The 13,534-nt window shown below is 34.6% G+C and overlaps 1 protein-coding gene across 2 annotated transcripts in view; it reads right to left on the bottom strand.

Moving 5' to 3' along the window:
* The window catches only part of clu (clustered mitochondria protein homolog), a 72,406-nt gene that overhangs the window by 25,774 nt on the left and 33,098 nt on the right, over positions 1 to 13,534 (bottom strand). The window lies entirely within an intron of this gene.

The following is a 13,534-nucleotide window of genomic DNA, read 5'->3' as shown; positions in this document are numbered from 1 at the left end:
TATTGGGCAATCACATTTTTATCTAATTGTTTTTTTTTACATTAAAGATAATGTTGCCTTACTGCGGGGTGTCCCGTGCCGAGGGAAACATTTTACATTATTTTGAAACATGCCCTAAATACGTATTGTTATTATTTCGCACTGCCTACAAAAATAAAATATGTCTGAAAATAGGTTGTACCTAGTTAGGCAGACCGCACACAATCCAGAGAAATCTATTACCACAAAATGTAGTAGATTATAGGAATTGTCATGTTATGTTAATAAATGCAGTGCCCTCTGCACCATTAGGTGTAGAAAGGGAATAATTATGAACATATTGTTGTTGTTAATGAGCAATGAATACAATAGTAACTAAGGTTGAAGAGTGAAAGCACTTCCTCCATACACCCGAAACTGTTTAAAAGACCGAGGATACGTCGGTTTCACTTACATATATACTTGAAGTAATTTTTTTAAATAAAAAAAATGTAAACCACGAGTTTAATGAATTTGACTCTACTGTTTTATTGTCCTTGTCACTGTAAGTTTGGCTTTGGTGTTTTATACAAAAGGCTTGTTTGGATATTGTCATTCTTAACATGGCCATATAGAAATTCCACATGCGGTAGGTAATAAAAACTGAGTTCATCCACATGAATAGTCCCGATATAAAAATGAACAAATCAAACATAGGCAAAATTGTGAATGTTACACAATGTACAGTGATCACTTAAACCAGAAAATGACAGGCCATAAGCCCTGTAAACGCTTGAACGATTCTATATTGCATTCTCAAAAAGGTTCTCCGTCTCTTTTGAAAATATATCGATACGATCGAGAAAATCAACAAATTCATAAAAATTTTATTAAAAATCGTCAAATCACCCAATAGTCCTAAACTGACGATTCTTTTGTTTTCTTCCTGAAAAAATCATAAGATCGCCTTTTTTTTCTCGTTGCAGTTTCATTTTATTTAGAGAAGGAGTCTGCATTTTATTTTATAAAAGGCTAGATCGTAAAAAAAATTACGTTAAAATAAAAAATAACTGTCCAGAAAGCAAACTGGAGTACATCACATAGTCTACTCATAAAGTTTTTTTTTAATGTGGTGATAATATTTACGCCAAAGATTTAAAAACGCTTAGAATATTATTAAATAATGACAAGTTATAAAATATAGTTCTGAACGTTCTTTTACGTACGAAGGATATTGCTAAATAAAAAAATTGAAAAAATCAAAGTTCAAGCGCGGTTATTGGTTATTATCATCCACCGATAATAGATATGCCGAGGAACATAAGACTATTACATCACGTTTTCACTTTCCTTGAGTTGCATAATATTTTAATAATAAACACCGCAATAATATTATTATTCGCCAAGGTTGCTGCCATATAATGTGGTCAGTGGAGATTCCCCCGTTCCGACGCAACGGTTTCACAAAATGACACCAGTAGAAAAAAATCCAAATCAATTTCAAAAGTAAACATTACATATATTTTTAATTTTTTAATGATAAATCAATTGGCCATAAGCTCAAACTAGGGTGAAGGGCGTCATGGAACGGGTGCTTCCACTTAATTATTAATTACAGTATTAGTCATAACAGAATACTTTGGAAACTCGCAGTGACAAAAATAAAGTCGAAATATGATTTCGTATCTGCTTTATTTTCGGGATACGAAAGGCACGGCGTGGTTTGTGATCTGTGAGGCGAAATGGTTTGAAGATCCGTCGACGGTTGTATTTCCGTAAAAAATATATAGATAATACAAGAATTTGTGGTAAAATATGTAAGTAGAAGAGGACAAATAACGTCGAGATCCGCGTATTGTGTATGGCTGAGACAAACATTTTCGACGAAATCAAGCAGTTCTGCGTTAGTTTGGACATGTCGAGTGAATGGACAGCGAAAGAACGGCTAAAAGGATTTGCGATGCGAATGTTGATGGATGCAGAAAACGAGGAAGACTGAGAGAGACATGGCACGACCAAATTCAACAAATAATTGCAACAGACAAACATGCCTAATTACAGTGGTGAATTACAGCACAAAACACTCAGGGGTACTATTCTGAATCTGAGTGATTAATTTGGAAATGTTTATTTTTTGCATGAGTTTACTTGCTTCCTATCTGACCACATTGATGATTAAACGTGAAATCAAACATGATGATTTTCTATAAAGTTTATATTTGAAGCACTAACTTTGTAGTTATTAATTATCTTAGAAATCTTAGAAATTAAAAAAGCGATTCATAATAAGAAAAAAATAATTAATAACCAAATAAACAATATTTCTTTTAGTCCTCTCCTGTCTAGCTTCGAAAATATTGATATAAAATTACCACCCTTGTAAGGAAAAAAAGACTTGATTTATTGGGTCCATGTGTAGTATTTAGTTAACATGATAAAAGTAAAATAGGAATTAATTAATTAGTTACGTAAACCTTGACGAAGAAGCTTGTTTGCTTTGAAACCGGTCGGTGGAAAAAAAAAGAAGAGTGGTTAAAAACGAATTGTTTTATTTATTTTATTATTGTGATTTTTATTTAGAACATTATTGCGACCTTAAGAATTACCCAAACCATTAAGGTTGAATTGACCAAACAATATTTGTTTTTTTTTCAGTTTTTTTAAATAGTTTTATACATCATTTGATATTTTACACATCGTATGAAGCGTCGTTGCATCAAAAAAATTAAATCCCCAAATTAACTACTCTCAAGGAAGTAGAGAAGATTCAAAATATCACCCCAGGTTTGAGAAAAATCAGAATCATTGTGGTCTGGCCGGTAATCGAACCCGGAACACACCGTGCGTGATGCAAGTGTCTTAGCCATTAGACCATATTTATTTATTACAAATATGATAATTATGATGCATTACTCGTTCGGTGATCCAGCGGTTCTATTCTGATCCGCTCTCGCGGCCTTAGAAAACACTTTAATCTCGTGTATTTACATTCAAGATACGCGAGATAAAAGTGTTTTCTACGGCCGCGAGAGCGTTGGAATATCACCCCAGAACGTAGTGCAGCGAGCTGCAGTGGCCAAAGGGTGACCAAACCATTTCTGGTAGCGTTAAAATAATTTTAACAATTTTCTCGGTTGTATTGTGTATTCCATTCCACCTGTGTGTGTTCTCCGCCTAAACTAATAACCTTAGGACAGGTCAGGCGATAATCGTGATCGGAATTTCAACCGATTGTCATTATTACTGCCAGGCCCCCAAATTAGGGATGATTAACATAATACACGTAGTGGTCAAATAAACTCCTAATATACTGTCTTAAAATAATATTAAATTGATCGGCGTGTTATAAAAATACACGACAAGTGTTTACCGAGATATAATGATCTTAAATCTTTACTTAAGTTTTCAGACATGTCCGCCTCGTGGCCAAATAGTCAGCGAGTTTATATACCACGCAATAGGTTTTGTAGTCCCGACGTGGTTGACATGATATATTCATTTAAAAAAATGTTTTTACACTAGAATATTTCATAGTCCCTGGACTGGCCATATGCACCATTAGGCGCAGAAAGGGAATGATGATGATGATTATCAAAAAGGTGTGCCAAATGTCTCGTAAACGTTTTAGACGAGATGTAATAAAAAGCAGAACACTTTTAGTTCTATTAATATTTCATCAGTGATCAGATGTTCTCATAAAATAGTTTTTAACTCTCGCGTGTGGCTTTGATGTCACATAATTCTATAATATGTAGAATAGAAGACTTGATATTAAGTTAAGCGACATTTGACATCAATTTAATTCAAATATGTGAATTGAAGTTAAAAAATCCTACGTTTTAAGCCACACTTAATCTAAATAAACAAAAAAAATATGTATGGCTGAATTCAAAGATCACCAAAAAGCATGTCGCTAGAGTTCCTCAGGATCACAACACCTCGTACATCTCTCTTATTTTTTCAAAATTATTAAGTCGTCTTTTGCTATAACAGGCCTAAATTATTTAATTTTGTTTTTTTACATTTATTCTTGAATTATTTAATATAATATATCAATAACCGGCCAGGATAGACAAATATTCCAATCTATCAGACAATGATACAAGTTAATCCGAATGACAAAGAATTTGAAAAGCCCGCTAAAAGATTGATTAAAATCGGATAGCGGCAATCTGGAGGCGTCATGCAGGAAATACCCCAATCCAAAATACTTCAATGGATCGTTTCTGAATGGACCGAGAAGTTTTAATCGGGATTCGAAGTGTTTAATGCGCGACAGGTGGATGTTTCTAGATCAGTCTCCGTCACGGTAACGGTAATAGGTAATAGTCCGGATCGAGCTGATACTACTGACTGGTAACCAGTCAGGGTCAAGGACAGATAATGTAGGTGCATAATTTCACGAAGAAAAATATTTTGCGAGAAGCGAGTATACTAGGGGCGACCAAATAACACAGTTCTGTGTTCTCTTTTACAATGTATGATATTAAAATAGTAAATAATAGAAATACCACATAATAAAGATCGATTCTCTGTTCTTCGAGAAAGACATTTAAATTAATTTGCGCAATAAACTAAGCAGTTTATGCTGAATACATGTGAAAAAAGCCTACCACTAACCACACACATAACCACTATCACTACGTACCACGTACATAAATTATTTGTGTTAGAACTAGACGATGTCTTTGATTTGTGACGGTAATGCGATTTAATGTGCACTAAATAGGTCGCATGTACTTTACTATTATTGGTGGTACCTACCTACATTATTTTACAAAAAAAAAGAAAATATCAGATCAGAGAAAAAAAATTACAACCTAAACATAATATAAATATATCTACTACTGCAAGAGAATCCAAACATCCATTATTTTGGGTTTTGAGTTCTATCATCTTAATTGCCTCTATCACTGCCCGTGGCACCAGTTAGTACCTACAGACTTTAGGTATAATAATTACTAATCGACAAATTTTGACGAATGCGTTATCCTCAGTTAAAATGTTTAGTTGCAAACGACCACAACATGATATACAATGCACAAAAATCAACTGTACTTATATTTAAACACACGCGGTCATTTTCTGAACTCGTGCACCCACCACCACCTCTATTCCTGGATAACAACAATTTAACGGCGACTTCAAAAGTTAAATATCTAGGGCACGTACTGATAGATGATTGTAAATATGAGCAGGGCCTCGATTACGATGGGAAGATAAGGTCGTCATACCTTCATCATGACGGTATAGTTGAAGATAAATTATCTCGAGCGATTAGAAAGATACACTTCAACCACCTTCAAGTTTTAGGTAGGTACATCGATATGAAACGAGGGGAAGCGTACGTCACGGTACACATATTTACGCACTAAAACGACATAGCTTCAGTATGACGTCATACTTGAAGATAAAATTCTCCCGACCGATTACGAAGATACACTACCGATCCCCCCCACCATCCAGTTTTTATGTAAGTACATTGGTTTGTATCGACGGGTCTAGAACCCCTCGATACGTTTATCTACGCATTAAAAGTGACAAAAATTTAGTGAGCTATTTTTCCTTTACTTACGATTTATTTACATTTTTAATCGTGCTGAGGTTGGCACTTTTTTCCTTAAAAGCCTATTAAAAATATAAAGTCAATTTTGAAGTCGATTTAAATTCCGATATAACTGTCAGTTTTGAAAACGAGTGGCTAGATGAAGTGGCTAGACTGGCTAGATGCTGCCCTATTAACATACCAGAGCATCTAGCCGTCCAATGTTACCGCTGTAAAAAATAAATTTGATTATTATATTTTTTCCATCTGCTTTACTATCTTTCGGAGTGTACGTATCGAGAGTCGGCCTTGTAATCGCTCAGTAGATAAATACAGACGATCGTTAAGTATAAATTTACTTTGAATACGTTTTTGCTTTGAATTAGGATTTATTGGAGTTTATAATCGCTTTGAAGTGGGCACTTTTTATCACAGAAGCCTATTTAAAATATAAATGAGAACTATTTTAAATGTTAATTAAGTAAGGAACGCGGAATAATTTTTCGGGGTCATTCATTGGTTCTATTCGATCATATGATGTCGAGATGACAAGTAGGTAAAAACATACAGAGGTAGATACAGATAATACAGAATTTAAGTATACCGTATCGATATGTTCAGATGAAGATATCGTAATAATTGAGGCCCTGGACATAGAGAGACAGAAAAGAGCCACCAATGTCAGGGTCTCTGTGTTAGCAATATGTTTCTTTCAGTGCAATGATGAAGTGAAGAAAATCCTCTTTATATCGTATTTGACTTCCATGTATATGTATACGGCGGAACTGTGGAACAATTATTCGCTAGCATCGTGGAATAAATTAAAGGTCACCCATAACAATGCATATGGGAAATTATTTGGACTGCCTAGGTACTGCACTGCCTGCGTAATATTTACAGCTGGGCAAGTAAACACCTTCGCTGCCCTACTTCACCAAAGAGCCTGGAGCCTAGGGAAACGTCTGAAGTGCTCCAACAACACGCTTCTACAAGCCATTGCAGGGTGGATCCTTTCACCCCTGTCTGAAAATGCTGTGATCGCCACAAGAAAATAATATTAGAGAGAGAAATTATTTTATTACAACCTTACAAGTAGATTATTTTTACTTAATTTTGTTTTGTTTTATAGTTTATTTTTAAAAAAAAAATTATTCATCCTACATTATTATTTATTTATATTATACGGCATAAAAATAACAAGAAAAATATGATGTCAGCAGTCAGTATACAAAATATATAAAAAGGTCGGTATATTATGAACATAAAATGAGTTAACAGCAGATCATTAGCTTAAGTAGCTTTTGCAAATTAATCTCCTTACTATAGAACATGATAAAATATTTATAAAGAGATGATTTGAATTCACAGAGGCTTGAATTAAAAATGTCTATACGAGAGGTACATTCATTTCCTAGACTGTGTAGTCCGCGGTATAGGTATAGGTGAGCGACAAAGCTAGTTGGTTTAAGAAGGGCGATATTATTTAAGTTATCTCTAAATTGTTATATTAAAATGAAATATGTTTTTGTTTAACATGGTAGAATTGGCTCTGCACTATTTAGCCATTTTACTGGAATAAAAAATGTTATTATTATTAAACGCATTTTTTGGAAAGTATTTACCTACTATGCATATGCACTAAATTCAGGTTTTTTGTATTACTAAATATCATAACACAATCGTTTCACAGTATGGCAAGCACTAGATGAGAGAATTAAACAAACTAACTAATTTTATCCGTTTTGCTGCTAATTTGCAATTGTACATATTTTTCTGTATCTCCGCAGCGTCCAACAACAGTCGGCTAGCACAGATGGGTTCCATTTTCCTTGGCATCACTTCTCCATAACCAAAATATCGGCATCGCCCAAATTTTCCGAGGAGAAATCAAGATAAGAGTGCAGAAAGTTTTCAAAACGTAATTTCAAATAGAATACCTACTCACTAAGATGTCTATCATGATAATTTAATCGAATTTTAGCGTAATTATAAAAATGCACACAGCAGAGATATGCGCTCGGAGATTTGATAGGAAGTGTTTTTTTATTTAAATTAAGTCCTCGATGCTATTTCATAAAAATTATCGTACACGTTTTGTCACGGAATTTGACTAAACTAATCTATCTCTTATCTGACTGGGCACTGAAGGACTGTACAAAGTATTCACTTCACTATCCACTATGATATACGCCCTGGAAGATAAGATAAGTAGACAAACATACTATGTAGATACCATGGGAGAGAAGAAAGCTGATTCGGTAGCGAAGTGTAATTAGGTAAAATATACATAACATATTTTAAAAACGTATTTATCATAAAAATGTTCCTGTCGTGTATTTAAAATCCTATGTAAATATCTAGTTGTAAATGGTGTAAAGCTGTAAATATGTTATATTATTATATGTATATATTATATTAAATACTAACATACTAATTTGTATATATTATATTACCAGCACATGTGTAAATATGTAAAAAAAAAAAATGCTCGACACTGGCCAGAACACCCGAGATGTGAAAAAGCCATGAAAAAACGAAGAAGAAGAAGATTATAAAAATGTGTTGAGGTAACGATATTACTCGATAGCACGAGGCTGCTGTGAGATTATTAAAATGACGAATATTTCATATAAATATTGATGGCTGATTGACAGTATTAGGGTTTGAAATTATATCAATTCACGATATCAACATAATATCTTATAAAAAAGCTTCTTCTCGGGATAAGATTAATTTTATCTTATAGGCAAATTTTGCAGAAAATCTTTTCGAGTTATTCGTACATTTTGATAGCTCGACAGCAGATTAGGTGGCTGTTCTAAGCACGTGGAACGAGGACCTTTTATTATATATTCTCGTTAATCCCATTTGATCGGTGTCTCGAATAAAAAGTAAATTTACATGACAGGTAATTGCTTCAATCATGAATAAGACTTCAGAAATGAGTTTAAAAGCTCTAATCGTATTTAAATAATAAACATTTCAAATACTACAGCGTAAACGCGTGTAAAAAAAAGCATACATAATACCTACCTACATAGTGTACGTAAAATGTATGAATAATTGTTATATGTATAGTTTTACCAACTACCATTTGTGAGATAAGTACTCGTATGTAAATACCTGGCCTTCTTACACGTGTAAAAATTTAACTTGCCAAAGCGACGCATCTTTTCGTTACCTCTGATAAAATGTATGAAATCACTCACATTTATCAATTGAGTACTAGATGATTGTGTCAACAATCAACTGATTTGTCGTCGATTAGTAAAATTAGAGGACAGAAGAAAAAAATACACGTTCGGTGATAAGACGATTTTGTACATATTAAAGGTGTCGATTTCTACAGGCGCAAGTACTGACATTGTTAGAGGGTTGGAAAAAACTATTCCACTGAAACTGACGTAAATGTGTTACACCGACGGTATCGATCAAGGAAGGTTCTCTCGGCTGGAGGCGGGGAGTTAAAGTACCTATTGCACTATTACACGAAGAAAAAGGAAGACATAACTTCCCTCCACGAAGGGAGAACTTCCCTAGCCTACATAAGGGCTGTTTTTTATGGTTATTGTACATGACGGTAGTTGTCAGTAGAACTAATAAGTTAGTCATGTAGTTACATATTACATTACACGCACACAATACTATACAGTGAAATTAAATTATTTTAAAGCTTTGCCATTCATCATCATTCCCTTTCCGCACCTAATGGTGCATAGGGCACTGCATTGGTACACCAATCGCAGCGTATCTTGATCATTTTTGTTACATGAAGGTAAGATGATCAGTCTTACGCTTTCAGGACAATGAAATATTATTGTGTGAAAACATCCTTTTAAATAAATATATCATAGCAACCATGTCGGGAATCGAACCCGAGACCTCTCGCATGGTAGGCAAACGCGCTGACCAATACACCACGAGGCCATTTAAGGGAGTACAATATACTTCGGTTGAAGTTAACCGTAAAATTACTGCGAAAGCATTACCAGATTTGCAGCAAAAAAATGTGAATTTCATTTGGAAAATTTAGCCAAAAGTTATCTTGGTGAGATCGACCAAATTTTTTTTTTCATTCAGCAGCGTGTGGTTTAAGAGTGTAATAAATATCCAAGCCTAGTTATCCATTTCGTTTCAGTCAACCAGTTTAAAAACAGTTTAGATGCTTTTTTGAAGGAAGAAGAACGCGGACAAAAAGCAGTACACGATTGATAGACGCACCGGCAAAGGCTGCCGGCTTATAACAATTAATAATAATGACAATATATTTATCAATTATGACTACAATATTATATTATAGTGCGAAACTCATTTTGCCTTCATGGAACAACTTATGATCAAGATACATCGTGACAGTACCCTTCATAATATACACCATTGCGCATTGGCATTGGGTGCGAATAAGGATAAGACGAATGAAATTAATGTACAGCGCATTTGTCGATTACGTCCAAAGAATATTAAGAAAATAACGATGGCGAACATTATTGTTCGTTTGAATGGCACTGCAGCAGGTCCCTGCATCCCGCTATGCAGTAGTAGATCGAGAGATGTAAAATTAGACGGGAAAATAAGATAATTGAGGCGAAATCTTCGGCAGGGAGTAGCACAATGACCCCTCCTACTGCACGCGTAACAAGTGCTACGGCGTCGTCAGCCAGCAAGGAAATAATACGCTCGTCGCAGAGCGAGACGCATTGGAAACAATACTTCTATGACAGCGGGCGTCATTTTGCATTACAAGAACCCAAAGGACGGAGTTTACCGTTCATGTTTAGTTTATTACAACAATATACTTACACAATTCAACACCAATCACATGGCAGCAGAGTTATGTGCGATGTACGATGTACCAACGAACTAACGAAAGAACTCAAGAGTACTGAATATTATTCAACAGTATATATTGAGAACGGTAGTAGTTACACACATAAATAGAGACATTTACCCAAGCGTCAACCACAACTATAATACAAGATACTCTAATAGGGATCTAATACTAAGTGAAGGAGTCAAAACTGTTCTGGCATCGAGACAACACTATTACGTAGGCAAAAAGGTCCATAACCTTTTGCCAGAATCGTGGAAAGACGGGAGTGTTGTCAAGTTACGGAAGGTATTGACCTCGCTATTTCATGACATTGGTCGTAGGGAGTCAGAAAAGTTGATGCATGCCACGGATTGGATCTTACTAGATGTCGAAAATAAAATATGAAAAATAAGGAATAATTAAAAAAAATATATATTTATAGATGACAACCATGAAGTTTCGCAAAAATAAATTGTCTATGTTTTTATGAATGTATGTATGTGTATGCGCATGGGTGTATGTACGTGTGTGTGTATGTACATGTGTATATATGTGTATATATATATATATATGTGAGTATATATGTGTGTGTCTGTATGTATATGTATCAAAATATGTATCCGAATAAGTTTATATTTTGTTCGTCTGTGCTCTATATTAATTTGTCAACTATTATAATATATTAAAATGTAATTGCCTAGCTTGCAACGGGGTATGTACCCTTGTTAGCTGGGCAAAGTGAACATGGAATCGTATTTTGATAAATAGTGTAAATAAATAAATCGTTGGCCCGGATTCTCCGAAGATTGCGTCTAACAGCGCGCGCCACTGTCGCATGTCGGAAACCGTCAAGCCGCGCGAGTAGACACAGTAGACAGACGGTGACAAAATAAAATGTATTACATTAAATCATTATCGTTTCAATTATTGCATTTATAAGATTACTACCACTCTTCAGTAAAACCGAAATATTTGTACAGTGGAAATCAAAACCAATAACGATATGATAACATTAACTATTTGGAGGAGATTATAATCAATTCGTAATTTCATTATACAGCATTATTTTGCAACATTTTTATCCTTGGTCGTTGATTTATATTATTGATAAAAATAGGTAAGTAAGACTGGGTTATTTTGTATCCGAACTAATTAATTAAATACGCTTATTTAAATATTGTTGTTATAATTATTAATAAGTTACTTTACGTGACGTCAAACAGCAGAAAATGCAACGGTATAGTATATTTGTGCTAAGTATGCATATTTGCTGGGCCCCAATTACAATGGGAAGTTAATCTTCAATTGCCAATAAAGTTTTTTTTTTAAATCTGTCCGAGTATGTGTAATTCGCATGAATTTTTATATTCTTTCTTTAAATATATTCGTCGGTAACCTGTAATTAAACGTGTTTCAAAAATAATTTCATTTGAATATTAAAATTACGTAATCGGGCCCAGGACCCCGATTGCGATGGGAAGTTAACAGAGTTATCTTCAGTTTTCTACAAAGTAAAATCGAATTTTCTGTGCAAAAATATCTATATTTGTACGAAAATTTGAAGAATCTTGTCACTAACCTGTAGTTCGTCACTAACACATTTATTCAAACAAGCAAACAATCACACCGTTTTCCCGTAAGGGTAGGCAGAGAGGATAGAACGCCATATCACTCTGTATTTGCATACAAACTTCGCTTGCTCTATATTTATACATCTTCTCATGCACGCACGCCGATTATGCTGAGTTTTGACATGTCCATCTCCAAATATTTGTTGGATTTGGTCATGCCACGTCTTTCTCGGTCTCCCTCGTTTTCTGCATACATTAACATTCGCACCGTTAATCTTTTTAGCCGTTCTTTCACTGTCCATTCACTCAACATGTCCAAACAAATGCAGAACACCTTTCTTGATTTTGTCGATAATCCTTGTCACAGGTCTTACATTATGTATGGATCTTGACATTTGTGCACCCCCGTACATAGTTTTACCACACATTCGCCTAAGATATCGCATTTCACAGCATTCAGCCTACTTTCATCCTCGTTTTTTCAGATTCCATACTTTGCTCCCATACATCGGTCGGCACCAGGACTCCATTGTGAACTGCTAATTTTGCCTCCTGCGACAAACATTTATTTGTTAAGGTTGATTTTTACGCGATCACTCTGTTCCCGACACTGACTCTCCTTTCACTATATTTCTCAGTCATTCCATCCCTAGTAAACATGCACACAAATTCATCTACCTGTTTCAGTATAACCCCATTCATAATGATCTCATATTTAGTCATACTTTCATTTCTTTCAAAACTATCACATTCGATTTGTCGACATTCGTCAGCAAATCGCTCCCTTTACATACATCGCAGACTTTTCTTACCAAGAATTGCAGGTCCTTTTTGCTGCTAGCAAGAAGCATGACATTATTAGCATGCAAAAGATAATTGATAGTTGAATCACCCATTTTTGCTCCCATTCTTAAACCTTTTAGTTCTTTCATACAGTTATTGATTCATACAGACATTGAACAACCATGCTGACATCACACACCCGTGTTTGACTACTTTAGGAATGTAAAACTACGATGTGTATGATCCATTTATCCTAGTGCACGCAGTGATAGTCAGAGTCAGATTGCCGTTCACTCCATACTCCAATAACACCTTCCATAATTTATCTCTGTCAACTCTACCAAACGCTTATTGCAAATCGTCAAATGTGGATCAGGCCAAATTGGTAGAAATATGTTTTCATTTTTAGTGTTTGTATTATTTTTCATATATATTTGATATTATGATTTAATAATGTTTAATAAGGCATGTTTCAAAATTATATAAAATGACTCCCTCGGCACGGGACACCCCAGTGAGGGAACATTATCATTAATGTAAAAAAGCCATACAAAATTTGTAAAAGAATAAATAAATAAAATAAAATAAACTTTTGAGTTTTAGCAAGGTTTTTTTTTCTGTCATGTTTCGGAAAGCAAATATTTGATCCATACATCCTCTTCCATTCATAAAACCGCTCTGTATATCCTACACCCTATCTTTAGTAACTTTTCTTAACCTCTCTATAAGTATTCCTCCATAAATTTTGCCAAAAGCGCTTAAAAGGCTGATAGCTCTTTAATTTCCGCATTCCACCCTAGAACCTTTTACCCTTGTATAGAGGCATAGCGATATTATATTTTTAAATCGGGGCCCAGGGACAGTATT

The sequence above is a fragment of the Micrasema longulum genome, unplaced genomic scaffold (assembly GCF_059751315.1).
Source record: "Micrasema longulum isolate JH-2025_06_02 unplaced genomic scaffold, ASM5975131v1 h1tg001496l, whole genome shotgun sequence".
In the NCBI taxonomy this organism is placed as follows: Eukaryota; Metazoa; Arthropoda; class Insecta; order Trichoptera; family Brachycentridae; genus Micrasema; species Micrasema longulum.
Note: the sequence above shows the minus strand (reverse complement) of the source record. Positions and strands in the feature narration are given on the sequence as shown.